Source organism: Lactuca virosa, chromosome 8 (assembly GCF_052849685.1).
Source record: "Lactuca virosa cultivar CGN04683 chromosome 8, Lactuca_virosa_CGN04683_v6, whole genome shotgun sequence".
Lineage (NCBI taxonomy): Eukaryota > Viridiplantae > Streptophyta > Magnoliopsida > Asterales > Asteraceae > Lactuca > Lactuca virosa.
The window spans coordinates 219,814,123-219,826,581 of NC_136433.1; the positions used below are offsets into that span (position 1 = coordinate 219,814,123).

Consider the following 12,459-nt stretch of genomic DNA (forward strand, 5'->3'; position numbering starts at 1 on the left):
TCTTGGGGATCTGGTAAGCAGGTAACAAGGGACGCGGATGCAAGACTATTTAGCTGTAGTTTAGATTTTTCTGCTTATGTCTCTTTTGTGTAATTCGAAGGACAAATACAATATGTAAACAATGTAAGTTTGTTATCTCAATGTATGATGTTTGGATTGCTCTGTTTTTATTTATATTCAATTGTTATGATACTGCACAATGAAGTCACCCGCCTCCGGACGTTTCCGCCGTCTGGTCTGGGGGTGTGACAAAATCGCTCCTACATGCTTTACACACAAGGTGGCTGTTTTAAAATTTATTTAGTTATGGAGTACGGTTGTTTAAAAAGAGGGGTGTTCTATCCTAATTATAGTGACGATAACTGAAGTCTATTTAGTCCTCGATAGAAAGCACCCGACCCTTTTTTGGAACGAAAACTTCTATAAAAGAAAAGAACACCTTTAGTCCTCAATAGAAAGCACCCGACCCTTTTTTGGAACGAAAGCTTTTATAAAAGAAAAGAACACCTGCAAGAAGAGTACTAAGTTTTCACCAAAGACAAACGCCACTATACAACTTGCGATTGGGTCAAGAGAGACTTGCCTTAACGGTTGATGTTTGATACTTTCCATCGAAGAAAAAGAGTAACTCGTTATACAAATGCTCGTGATCTGCAAGTCCAACAATATTCAATGTTAAGGAGCAATAATTAATATCATTTGTTTACCCAATGTTTTAAAAACCATTTTTTTAGTTGAACCGGTCTGGTGACCGGTTCTGGGTTCAACTAATAATTTTTCTATATGTGGTGTCTGTCGACATTCGAGTTGTGTACACTTTTAAAATGTTCAATTTTCTTTAGAAATAAGTTGTTTCTTTAACGGGTTAAGTGAAATCCAACTATACAAGTCCAATAAATCGGTTTAAACAAATTTTTTTACCGGTTCTATTACACCGGTTCAACCCGATTTTTGAAGAAACCGTCCAGTTCGATCCGGTCTAAATATTAACATAAAACCGATCATTATTGAACCACTCTCGTCCCCGATTTCCGACCCAACCGATTCGAACCAGTTTTTAAAACATTGAGTTTACCTATTAAAATTTGGAAATAGGAAATATTTTAGAATTAACTGTGTACCTTTATAATATTAGTTCATATTCGAAGAGGTCTTTTAAACATATCGGGATGATAAATAAAACGATGGCATAGAAAGTAATCTCCTGAGGGTAATTGAAAAGCGGACAGATCACCACCAATAATATGTTTCCACGACTTGTAATAACTCAAAGGATCTTCTTCATTCTCCTTATCAGTGTACACAGGACTGATTGCACACTCTATTACCATTACTCCATTTCTCTCATGTTCTAATATTGTAACACCAACTTCATCTCCATTTTTAATCTCATTGTCCCCAAACATCCAATGACTTAACCATACTATATCTTCATAAGTTTCTCTGACAGCCAATATATAACCATAATATATCCAGGTGCGATTTGTTGTCACGTTTTGTACTTTTATTCTTAAACGACTTCCCTTTTCTGTGCCTGAAAATGTATGCACAAAGCTTATATTTATTCCTTGTATCGTTTTATTCATTGAAGACGGTGGCATGGCTATTGATATTGACGAGCCCTTGCTTTTATGAGGTAACCAATCTGGAACTGCTTTCCTAGGAAAACATGTGTTAAATATTCCAAATTCATAAATCATCTGCAATTAAACCATTAGATTGTATGAATTTTAAACATATTAGTGTGTGTGTGTGTGTTTGTGATGTTAGGATCGAGACACTTAACACACGACTCTAAACACACACACAGCTCACGAAAAACAAGAACACAAGGATGAACACGAGGGATTTAACGTGGTTCGGTCCTTCTCTGACCTACGTCCACCGGTAACTAGGAATTTACATTTCTTGGTGCTAATCTGCACTCTTTCTGTGTTACACTAGATACAAGTTTTACAAATGAAAGGAAGAAGCCTATTTATAATATTTTGAGTCGTAAGCCTTTTCTTCCATTCACATACATGTGAAATTGATAAGGCCACCATTGTTGAAATTCTGCAGCCGTAACAATTTTTCCATGTTCACATGAGAGTCCTTGTTTCCTGCCACTTCTTTTGACTAACCCAATGGCTTCACACTCAACAATCTCCCACTTGAAGCCACGAAACAATCTTCACCATTGCTTCAACTGTGTATCTGTATTTCTGTAAAAACTTTTGATCTTGACTCCTTCCTAGTTACCCTGGCCTTCTCTTCAATTTACCTGAAGGCTAGTTGAAGCTTCCGTTAGCTCCAACACATCAGTCATGGCTAAGTCTGCCACTGAACTGTTCTCTGTCTCCACCGGCTCCCACTGAAATGAACTGCCCGATCCTGGAACATCCTGAGAACAAACGACACTCTCCATGTGAAGCAGATAATCTGGAGAGACTTTTACAGATGGAATACTGGTTCTCTTAACCCACTGTGTTCTGGGTATTCTAGCTGAAGCACAGCCCTTGCTCCCACTGCTATGAATGCCCTTGACTGGTTTTTCGGAACCGTTCCAAACACGTTCAACCTGAATCTGACATGTGACTCTGGGTTTGCCATCTGCAAAGCAAACCTTCTTCTGTCCACGAGACTCTATGAACCGGATTTTGTTTTTCTTCTGAACTGGGACGGTTACTCCCTCAGACGGTAAACTGACCATATATAATGAACCCCTCTTATGTCCACGAGCTATCACAAGATTTCCTTTGACAACCTTCCACTGCCCATTCCTGAACTTAACCTCGTGTCCCTGTTCATCCAACTGCCCAACATAAATCAACTGTTTCTTCAGACTTGGAATTACCCGGACATCCTTCAAAGTCCATGGACCGACTGGAGTCTTCAGATCTAAGTCACCTATGCTCGTCACATCAAGAACCTCATCGTTCGCCAGTCTTACCTTACCAAAATCCCCTTCTTTCAGATTCCGCAGTGCTTCACGGCTGTGGGTAGCGTGAAATGAAGCACCCGAATCCATAACCTAGGAATCCACATTGCTCTCCACACTACAGATCAAAACATCATCATCTGAATGGTCTACTGCAACGTTAACTTCTTTCTTGTCTTTTGGACATTGATTCCTGAAATGTCCAACCTCTTTCCAGTTCCAACAAGTCACATCATTTCGAGTCCTCGACTGACTCCTTCTCCTGTTCCCGCTTCCACTACCTCTGTTATTTCTTCTACCTCTGACCGCATTCAATTGTTCACTTGATGATTCCCCAGAATTTCTTCGTCTGACGTCTTCGCCTAGAATTAAATCCCGAATTCCCTCAAAAATGAGCTCTTTCGATCCTGCAGAACTAGTAACGGCTGTAACCGTTCCGGACCAACTGTCAGGTAATGATGATAACAGTAGTAAAGCTTGAACTTCGTCCTCAAATTTTATTCCCACTGACCCATGTCTGGATAAAATCGAGTTCAAATTGTTGATGTGTACTGTAACTGAACTTCCTTCCCTCATCCTCGTGTTGACTAGTTCCCGAATCAGGAAGACTTTATTTGTTGCCGACGGCTTCTCGTACATATTAGACAATGCCTCCATGATTCCCTTTGCCGAGGTCTCCTTCAAAATATTGAAGGCAACATCCTTTGACAACGTCAGTCTAATAAATGCCTTGGCCTTCTTATCCAAAGTCTCCCAGTTTGCCTGTGTCACCGCCTCCGGTTTTTCACCTAAAACTGCGTCCAAGTCTTTCTGTACGAGCAAATCTTCAATTTGCATCTTCCACCAACCAAAATCTTTCCCATCAAACTTCTCAATCTGAAGCTTACTGCTTTCTGCCATTTTCTGAAAGAACAATGACCTATCTTGCAATTTTCTGGAAATTTATGGGCCAAATTGCAAATTTTCAAATCTGATACAGTGTTGCTACAGTGCCTACTACAGGGTCTGCTGACATCACTGCTGACGTCGTGCTACAGTGTCGTCTTCTCCGGCGAACTGGTTTTCCCGGTCACTATTCCGGCAAACCTTTGACCGGCGATATGGACGTCTTCCGGTGGTCAAAAAATTCAGAAAAAAATATTTTCGGAATCTTCGGAACGAGACCTTTCCAACGGTATACACCAAAATCGTTTTTGACGAAAAAAAATTTCGACCAAAAAACAGAAAATCACCCTCTGGAGCTAAACCAAAGCTCTGATACCACTTGTTAGGATCGAGACACTTAACACACGACTCTAAACACACACACAGCTCACGAAAAACAAGAACACAAGGATGAACACAAGGGATTTAACGTGGTTCGGTCCTTCTCTGACCTACGTCCACCGGTAACTAGGAATTTACATTTCTTGGTGCTAATCTGCACTCTTTCTGTGTTACACTAGATACAAGTTTTACAAATGAAAGGAAGAAGCCTATTTATAATATTTTGAGTCGTAAGCCTTTTCTTCCATTCACATACATGTGAAATTGATAAGGCCACCATTGTTGAAATTCTACAGCCGTAACAATTTTTCCATGTTCACATGAGAGTCCTTGTTTCCTGCCACTTCTTTTGACTAACCCAATGGCTTCACACTCAACATGTGAGATCCATAGAAACAGAGGCGAAGAAAGAGAATATGTGGAGTGGGAGTTTCTGTGGATGAGGCCATATGCGTAGCAGCACCTTGTGATATTTCACAGGTTGTAAATTCGTCCACCCCAAGCTACATAATATCTGGTCATCAATATGTGCTATAGCTTCAATTTTTATCATGCCTTGTATTTCGGTCAATGACTCCATATAATCGTAATACACAACTGGTAGGGCCGACATTTCTTGAGGGAATGTTATTTTATTAAGTGACGAACACTTTTCAGTAGACAAAGTTTTGATTGTACGCGGAGGGCACAATACTGACTTCATCATAAAACATCTACTAACACTGAGGAGCTCAAGCTTGCTAAGGCTTCTCACACAATCAGGCAGGGAATCAATTGGATTGTCATCTAGATATAATTCTTTTAACATTGACATGCTACTGAAGTCCTTTGGAAAGGAATCATTATATAAATTATTGCCCTTAAGCGACAAGATGACTAGTGAAGGTACCAAAAATGATTTTGGAGTTTTCGGTAAAAATTCGCCAACAGAAGAGGAAAATGCATATGACTCCATATCCTTCGTCCTCATTAAAAAATCACTCGCACCCAAACAACCGTCTAATGATAGACTTCTAACATTCTTTAACTTGTTGATGCTGATTGGAACATTACTAAGCTTATCGCAGTAGCTCAGGTCAAGAATAACAAGGCTATCACATCCACCAATTGACTCACACACATGAACCAAGCTTTTACAGCTTTTAAGAATCAACCTCTCAAGTGCAGGTAGCCCAGAAAAGCCTTCAACTCTAACAAGCTTGCAATAACTCAGATTAAGAATCTTTAATGACCCAAGAAGCTGTTTCATTCCACATCCTCTAATCAAGAATATTATAACCAAGATATTTAAAAATTGAAGTAAAAGCTTTAATTTCATACCTTTGGCTTCTTCTAAAGTTGTGTTAGATTACTGTAAGACATGTCAAGAGCAACCACATTTTCCATTGGTAAGTCTGAAGGTATGAATTTTAAATGGAATCCATGCATGCACAACCATCTTAAACCTTTTGGAAAATTCTTGTAAGATCCGTCCATTTTTACATGATTGAGTTGGAGCAGCTTTAGCTTATCCATCTTTCTTAATGCATCTGCTCTCAATTCGACTTTTTTGCAATGAGAAGATGAAATCATTAGGAGAAGCCAAGCAAAAAACAACCAAATTCTTAAAAAGAACTCATAGACCATCTGGATTGGTTGAGCAGCTCTAAAACTCTTGTTCACATCATGATTTTGGAAGTTATGCTCTGTTACACTACTTGATCTAGACGATATCTCCTTTCTCAATAAATTCATGTCAAGGATAAGACCTTGAATTCTTTGGGTACTGTTGGAAATTGGCACTTCAAACACACACAACACACACTCACGTTATGTGCACTGAAGGTGCTTTTCTTTTGGGTTCTATATTAACTCAAATATATATGCCTTATATAGGCTTACAAACACAAAAGGAAGAATAAAATACTTAGTCTATCATAAAAACATGTAAACATGGATGGCTGAAAATAAGGAAAAGCAAACCAACCCATGTGCTACTTTCCTAAAGACCCGTACATGTCTGTCACATGGCCCTTGACTAAACATAATTATCAAGATTACCCCACATTCACCCCCTAATCTTGATGTTCCACCATTCACTTCTTGTCTTCTTGGTGACAGCCCAACCTTTTCCGATCTAACCCGTTCCAATCTAGAGTCCTCTTCCACCATTTAAGAAAACTAAGCTCATGCTTCTTCTGTTTTCATTTTACCAGCTCTGAAAAAAGCCAAATGAAAACCCACCTGTTTTGATTTCTTTCCGCTTCTCTTCTCCGCTTCTTCTGGTTAGGCACTCTATAACCCGGAACATTCTGATCAAGGATGGAGACTGCACCTTTGCAGTCTTGACCTTATTCCGGACACCCGACCTTCAGCTCGGTCACGTCCAAATTCTTCACCCAATCACGACTTTTCCTGGACACCCGACCTTCACCTTGGTCACGTCCAAAGTCTCCTCTCAATTACGACTTTTTCCGGACACCCGACCTTCACCTTGGCCACATCCAAAGTCTTCCACACCCGACTGTTGCTTGTCACCACACAGAAACCGTTCGCGCATAACACTTCTGTGAAACGAGAGCTTTCTTCCACCGTTCAAGAAAACAAAGCAACCCGCTTTTTCCGTCTTCTTTCACCTGCAAAACGAAACAAACCCAAAGCCACCTGCTTTGACGGATCTTTTCTTTTCGTTTTCTCACGCAACTTCTGTAACTCTCTCTTTTTTCGGTGACATACCCACAACCTACCGCCGGAATCACCACCTTGTCGGACACCACCAAAAGCAAAAAAACAGCCGGCAAAGAAACCCACCACCTTCTCTGCCCTTGACCACTGATAACACCACACCTTCATAGCCTCTGTTTACCTTCGACCCACCGGCTGCCTCACCTGCAAACCTCGCCGACAACAGCTGCTAAGACCAGTTGTGATCAACCCACTTCACCAGAAACCCGGTTTCCTGCTGCGATGGCAGCCCCGCACGCGAAGGCTCCTCCCCTTCGGAAGTCGACTCTCAAACCGGCCCTCTTCGACCTTCTCTCTGATACCAAATGTTGGAAATTGGCACTTCAAACACACACAACATACACTCACGTTATGTGCACTGAAGGTGCTTTTCTTTTGGGTTCTATATTAACTCAAATATATATGCCTTATATAGGCTTACAAACACAAAAGGAAGAATAAAATACTTAGTCTATCATAAAAACATGTAAACATGGATGGCTGAAAATAAGGAAAAGCAAACCAACCCATGTGCTACTTTCCTAAAGACCCGTACATGTCTGTCACATGGCCCTTGACTAAACATAATTATCAAGATTACCCCACAGGTACCCTATCAAAAAGAAAAATTACATCAAGCCTTCATTGTTATATAGATGATAAAGCTAATGAATACTCTTAATGACTATATATATGTTGTATTTACCTTGTCCTTTTTCAACAAATCCAGGGACTCCTCATGTTTCCATACTCGACTACGCTTCCATGGCTTTTCAGGTGATTCTTTGCGGACTAAATCTCTCCCCATCTCTTGAAGCAACTGATGCATTGTAAACTCATTATCATCTCCAATTGTGAGAAGACATCTATCAATGAGCTTGGTGATCCCATATGATACTTGAAACCCGCATTCCTTTAATATTGTTTCCGTAACTTCTCTTTCCTTTCCAACAAAAAAAGCAAGCAATGTGCTTAAAAAGTTCTTTGCAGTTTCCTGATAAAGAATCAAAGCTAATTTTCAGAACCTCTTGTACATCAGTTAAATGTCCATTTGCCTCTAACATTTCAAGGACATCACTCCATATAGCTACATCTTCATTAATTAATGAACTACCCAAAACTTTAAGAGCCAATGGATGTCCTCCACAATACTTGGCAACTCGTTCTGCTTCTTTCTCATAACCTTTCTTGGGATCATTGTTTCCAAACGCATGCCAACATAAAAGTCTCACAGATTCAGTATCACTTAAGCCGCGAATTGAAAGCTTTGTTTGTTTTGGAGGAAATGCCATGCGAAACAATGACCACTTTTCTGTTAGGGACCCATCTGTGGTTGTTAATATAATCTTGCTTCCTGGATGAAAACCTTTTGTTCCAATCAACACATCCAGTTGCTCAATGTTATCAACATCATCAAGAACCAAAAGTGTCTTTTTCCTAGATAATGCTTTTTCAACCTTAGATGTGCACCGATCTGCATCATGTTCTTCAATATTTCTTTTCTTGAGAATGTCTCCAAGAAGCTGTTTTTGCAAATCTAGTAGCAAACATGCCTGTTGTGCACATCTTCTTCCAATGGCTTCAACAAAGCTACTTCTTTCAAATTCATGGCAGTTCAACAAATACATATATTTTGCCAATGTTGTTTTTCCAATCCCGGCCATTCCCCAAATTGTGAGAATTTCAGCAGCTTCAGAAGATCCTCTTTTTAACCAGTAACTGATGATATAAATAGAATTGTGCATCCCAATTAGGTGTGACATTCTCCTTTGCAAGTGTAGTTCCAGTCTGGTACTAATTTCTTTCACGACTTCTTCAATCACCAGCGTCTCTCTTCTGGAAAAGGAATCAAATTCGATCAACAAGACACAGAAGCCCATATATCAAATTAAATAAAACTGATCGATAATTAATTAGTCTTTTGCATCCTTTTAATTAATATGAGAGGGACTAATATAAAAATAAACGCATAGTTTAACCAAATTGTATATGTTTCCACAACTTGGTCCCCACAAAGCTTTCATCCCAACAATGGAAAAAGCTGAATCTCACAATGGTATGCTCTGAGACCCCATGATTGTTGGATTTGACAAAAGGTATATATATATATATATATATATATATATATATATATAGTGAGAGAGAGAGAGAGAGAGAGAGAGAGAGATTCTGGGATTTTCTCTCTATATACACGTGGATAAACGCCTCACACAAACTGCGGAGAGTAATATCTCTTTCTCACGCAGAACATTCAAGGACTCGATCAACTATAAACATAAGAAATTCAACAAACAAGGTGATTTATGTCTATTTATTCCACCAGAATGGTTTCTACTGGATTCTTAAATTTCTGTGTATTTGAAACGTTTATAACTCACAATGCTTAAGTAAGAATAGTGGTTTGTTTTGTCACCATTTAGATTTGTACTGGACTTGGTTCCATTATATGATGTATGTTCGCTGTAGTTCTCCTTACAAAACTGAAGAATTTTGTGGAAATATATAATATGAATGTTTTACCTTCCAGTTGCATCTTTTCCTTTCAAATCAGCAATTTCTGTAAGTCCTTTCCTCCACATCTCCATCTTACGAGCACCTTGAATTTTCTTCTCCACATTCTTTTTGGACTCGAATCTCTGTTTGTGTTCAAATAACGCTTCTCTAAAAGTGCTTTCTTGCTTCCTGATATGTGTCGGCTCAACGTTGTAAAAAATTGGGAGAACAATATGGTCAGAGATCCTTCGTTGCTCAAGGATCATCACGAGCTCATCCAGACACCATGTTGAAGATGCGTAGTTCTTAGACAACACAATTATGGAAGCACGAGAGCTTTTTATAGCTCTTACAAGCTCGGGTTTAAGTTCTTCCCCAGTTTCAACCTCTTCCTCGTCAAAAAAGGTAGAGATGTTTTCATTCACCAAAGCTTGGTAGAGGTGATCCATAAAACCGAGACGAGTGTCTTTCCCTCCGAAACTCAGGAAAACATCATATGTTTTTGCCGTTTCTTGTTCTTCTGTTAATTCAGTGAGGATGGCCATGGAAGTTGAGAATATATATTACAGGAGTGTATATGAGCTGGGATTATATGTTTCGTTGCTTCTGATTTTTGTTGTCTTAGATCTAAATTCTGAGGAAGCTGATTTATCCACTAAATAGTTTTATCCAGTATTCACAGAATATGGATAAATCTGAAGACCGATGATGGAGAGCCTAAAGATCGAGAAATTGGAAGATCGATGTTGGAGTTTTGAGCTCGATTACGGATAGACAATGGAGACCGTGATGATCGATTGATAATTACAAGGATATTTTGTGCTCGATTGCTATCGACTACGGAGGCGTTGCAGTTGCAGAGATGAGAGTACTTGGAGAAGAAAGAAAGATGGTGTCGTGAGTCGTGGCGTTGTTTGGAGTTGCAGGATTTTCTTTGTTCAATATGTAGAATATGTAGAAAATAAAAGCAAGGGTAAAATTGTCAGTTCATATTTTTTTTCTATGGATAGATAAAAACCCTTCATGGATAAGTCACCAATGAATGTCTCTTGTTTCGTACAACGTTTGACAGCAAAGTCAATTTTTGTTGTCTTCTTTAACTGACTTGGTCTCTTAATATACATTCTTCTTTTTTAGAAAAAGCATCAATAACATAATAAATTAATAGCATAATTATGTTTAAATTTTAGAAATATTCAATATTGGCTTAAACAGTTTGCTAAAATAATAAATTAATAACATATGAATTATGATGTTTAAATTTTAGAAAATATTCAATATTGGCTTAATACAGTTGACTAAAACTAATAGATAAAATTATCACTATCTTTTTTATTATTTACTTATATATTATATACAAGATAAATGAAACAAAAGTCACTAATTTTTAATTTTTTTTTTTCGATTTCGATACCGTGTTTTTTTTTGTTACAATTAAGTCATTATGTTTTCAATTTGTTACAATTATGACCGGTTTGATTCGGATCATCTAGTTGTCACTACTGACATGACATTATAACATGTTAGAAACAAAAAAAAAGTGCCGCAAAAGTCACTATGTTTCAATTTTTGCGATTTTGACACTAGGTTTTCAATCTTTTTCAATTGTGATACTAAGTTTTCGATGTTTTCAAATTTACAACATAAATGAATTAAACATATCCTATTTCCACCGCCATCAATGAAAATCTCGGTTTGTATATAGTTTTTGTTTATCCTATATTTGTAAATAAGATTTAAACTATAGAACCTTAATTGTCACGTATATACCTTTTGGGTATCACTTATTCCTTGATGTAGTACTTTTATTGACTTTTTTTTTCTGTCCTCCCTCGTTTCTTTGACCTTGTTGCGTGTATATAAATAAATTGTCGCGTGTTATATAAATAAACTGTCTGTTAGGAAAATATAACCCAAAAATTGTACGAAAGAACAAAACCATAAAATTTTTGACTGAGGTCGGTGTTGAACATAGTTTCCTTAAAACAAATTCGCCCTATATGGGTGTTTTTTCCCAAGATACAACAGTTGAAAGTCATTCTTCTAGATTGCCCGAACCCTCACTTGGCCCGGATTATACTTTGGCTGCAGCAAGAGAGAAAAGATGAAACAAAAGCGTAAGAGAGGAAGAGAGTGATTTCGTTTCATCCGGTGTCTTGAATCAGTCACATAGGCGTTGTATATATACTACCAAATGTAACCAATGTAATTAAAACGAAATCATAACTGTCACTATTAAATAAGAAAATTAATCAAGAAATCAATGATTAATTGCTCTTAATTCGTTTTTGTAACTATTAACCAAAAGGAAAAAAAGGTCTTTGAACGTTTTTGCTCGCATTTGCACCACCCCTGCGTGCGTGCGCAAGAGGGAGCCTTAGTTCTAATAAGTCTTATAAAGGTAGCTAGTCTTTGTAGTTATAAACCAATTTTCTTTTCATTCTCCCACCAATGTGGGATGAGTTCTAAAACTCACTTAACTCCTTTATTTTCTCTTCCAATTGCCCTACTTTGACAAGTAATTTCTAATTCATTTTTAATCCGTTTGGGATGTGTGATATATCAAAACGAAGATATCACGGAAGAGAACACGAATATATAATCAATAACTCGTTTTGATTATATTTAGAGTCCAAAATTTGTGCTCAAAAATGGAGAAAATCCATTTTTGAAAATTAATAAAATTAATTTTCCAACACTGTCTTCATAACTAAAAACCATATCTGCCTTTTGGTCATAAAAACGTTTCTAGTGTATGTTTCTTGACTCAAAGTTAAACCATATATGTCTTTATTTTGATGTTAAAACAAAAAGAAAGAACCATAGATCAGGTGAAGACCTTTTTGAGCTAGTCGGAAAGCAAAGGCTTTACCAATGACGTCGATTTCTCCGGTAATGATAGCCAATGAACCGTAGTTTTTGAGGTTCTTAGGTGGTCAGAAGAAAGTGATGAAAACTCATTTGAGGTGAGTGGTAATGAGTTTGAAAAGAAAAAAGAAAATCGAAGTACAAAATATGAAGTAATTAATATATATATATATTAAGGAAATGAAAGTTAGAAACACTACCTGACCAGG

At 37.8% G+C, this 12,459-nt stretch overlaps 1 pseudogene; it reads right to left on the reverse strand.

The window, feature by feature from the left end:
- Positions 1-1,004: 1,004 nt before the first annotated feature.
- LOC145131259 (disease resistance protein RML1A-like) lies at positions 1,005-9,934 on the reverse strand (annotated as a pseudogene).
- Between the last annotated feature and the right edge of the window lie 2,525 nt (positions 9,935-12,459).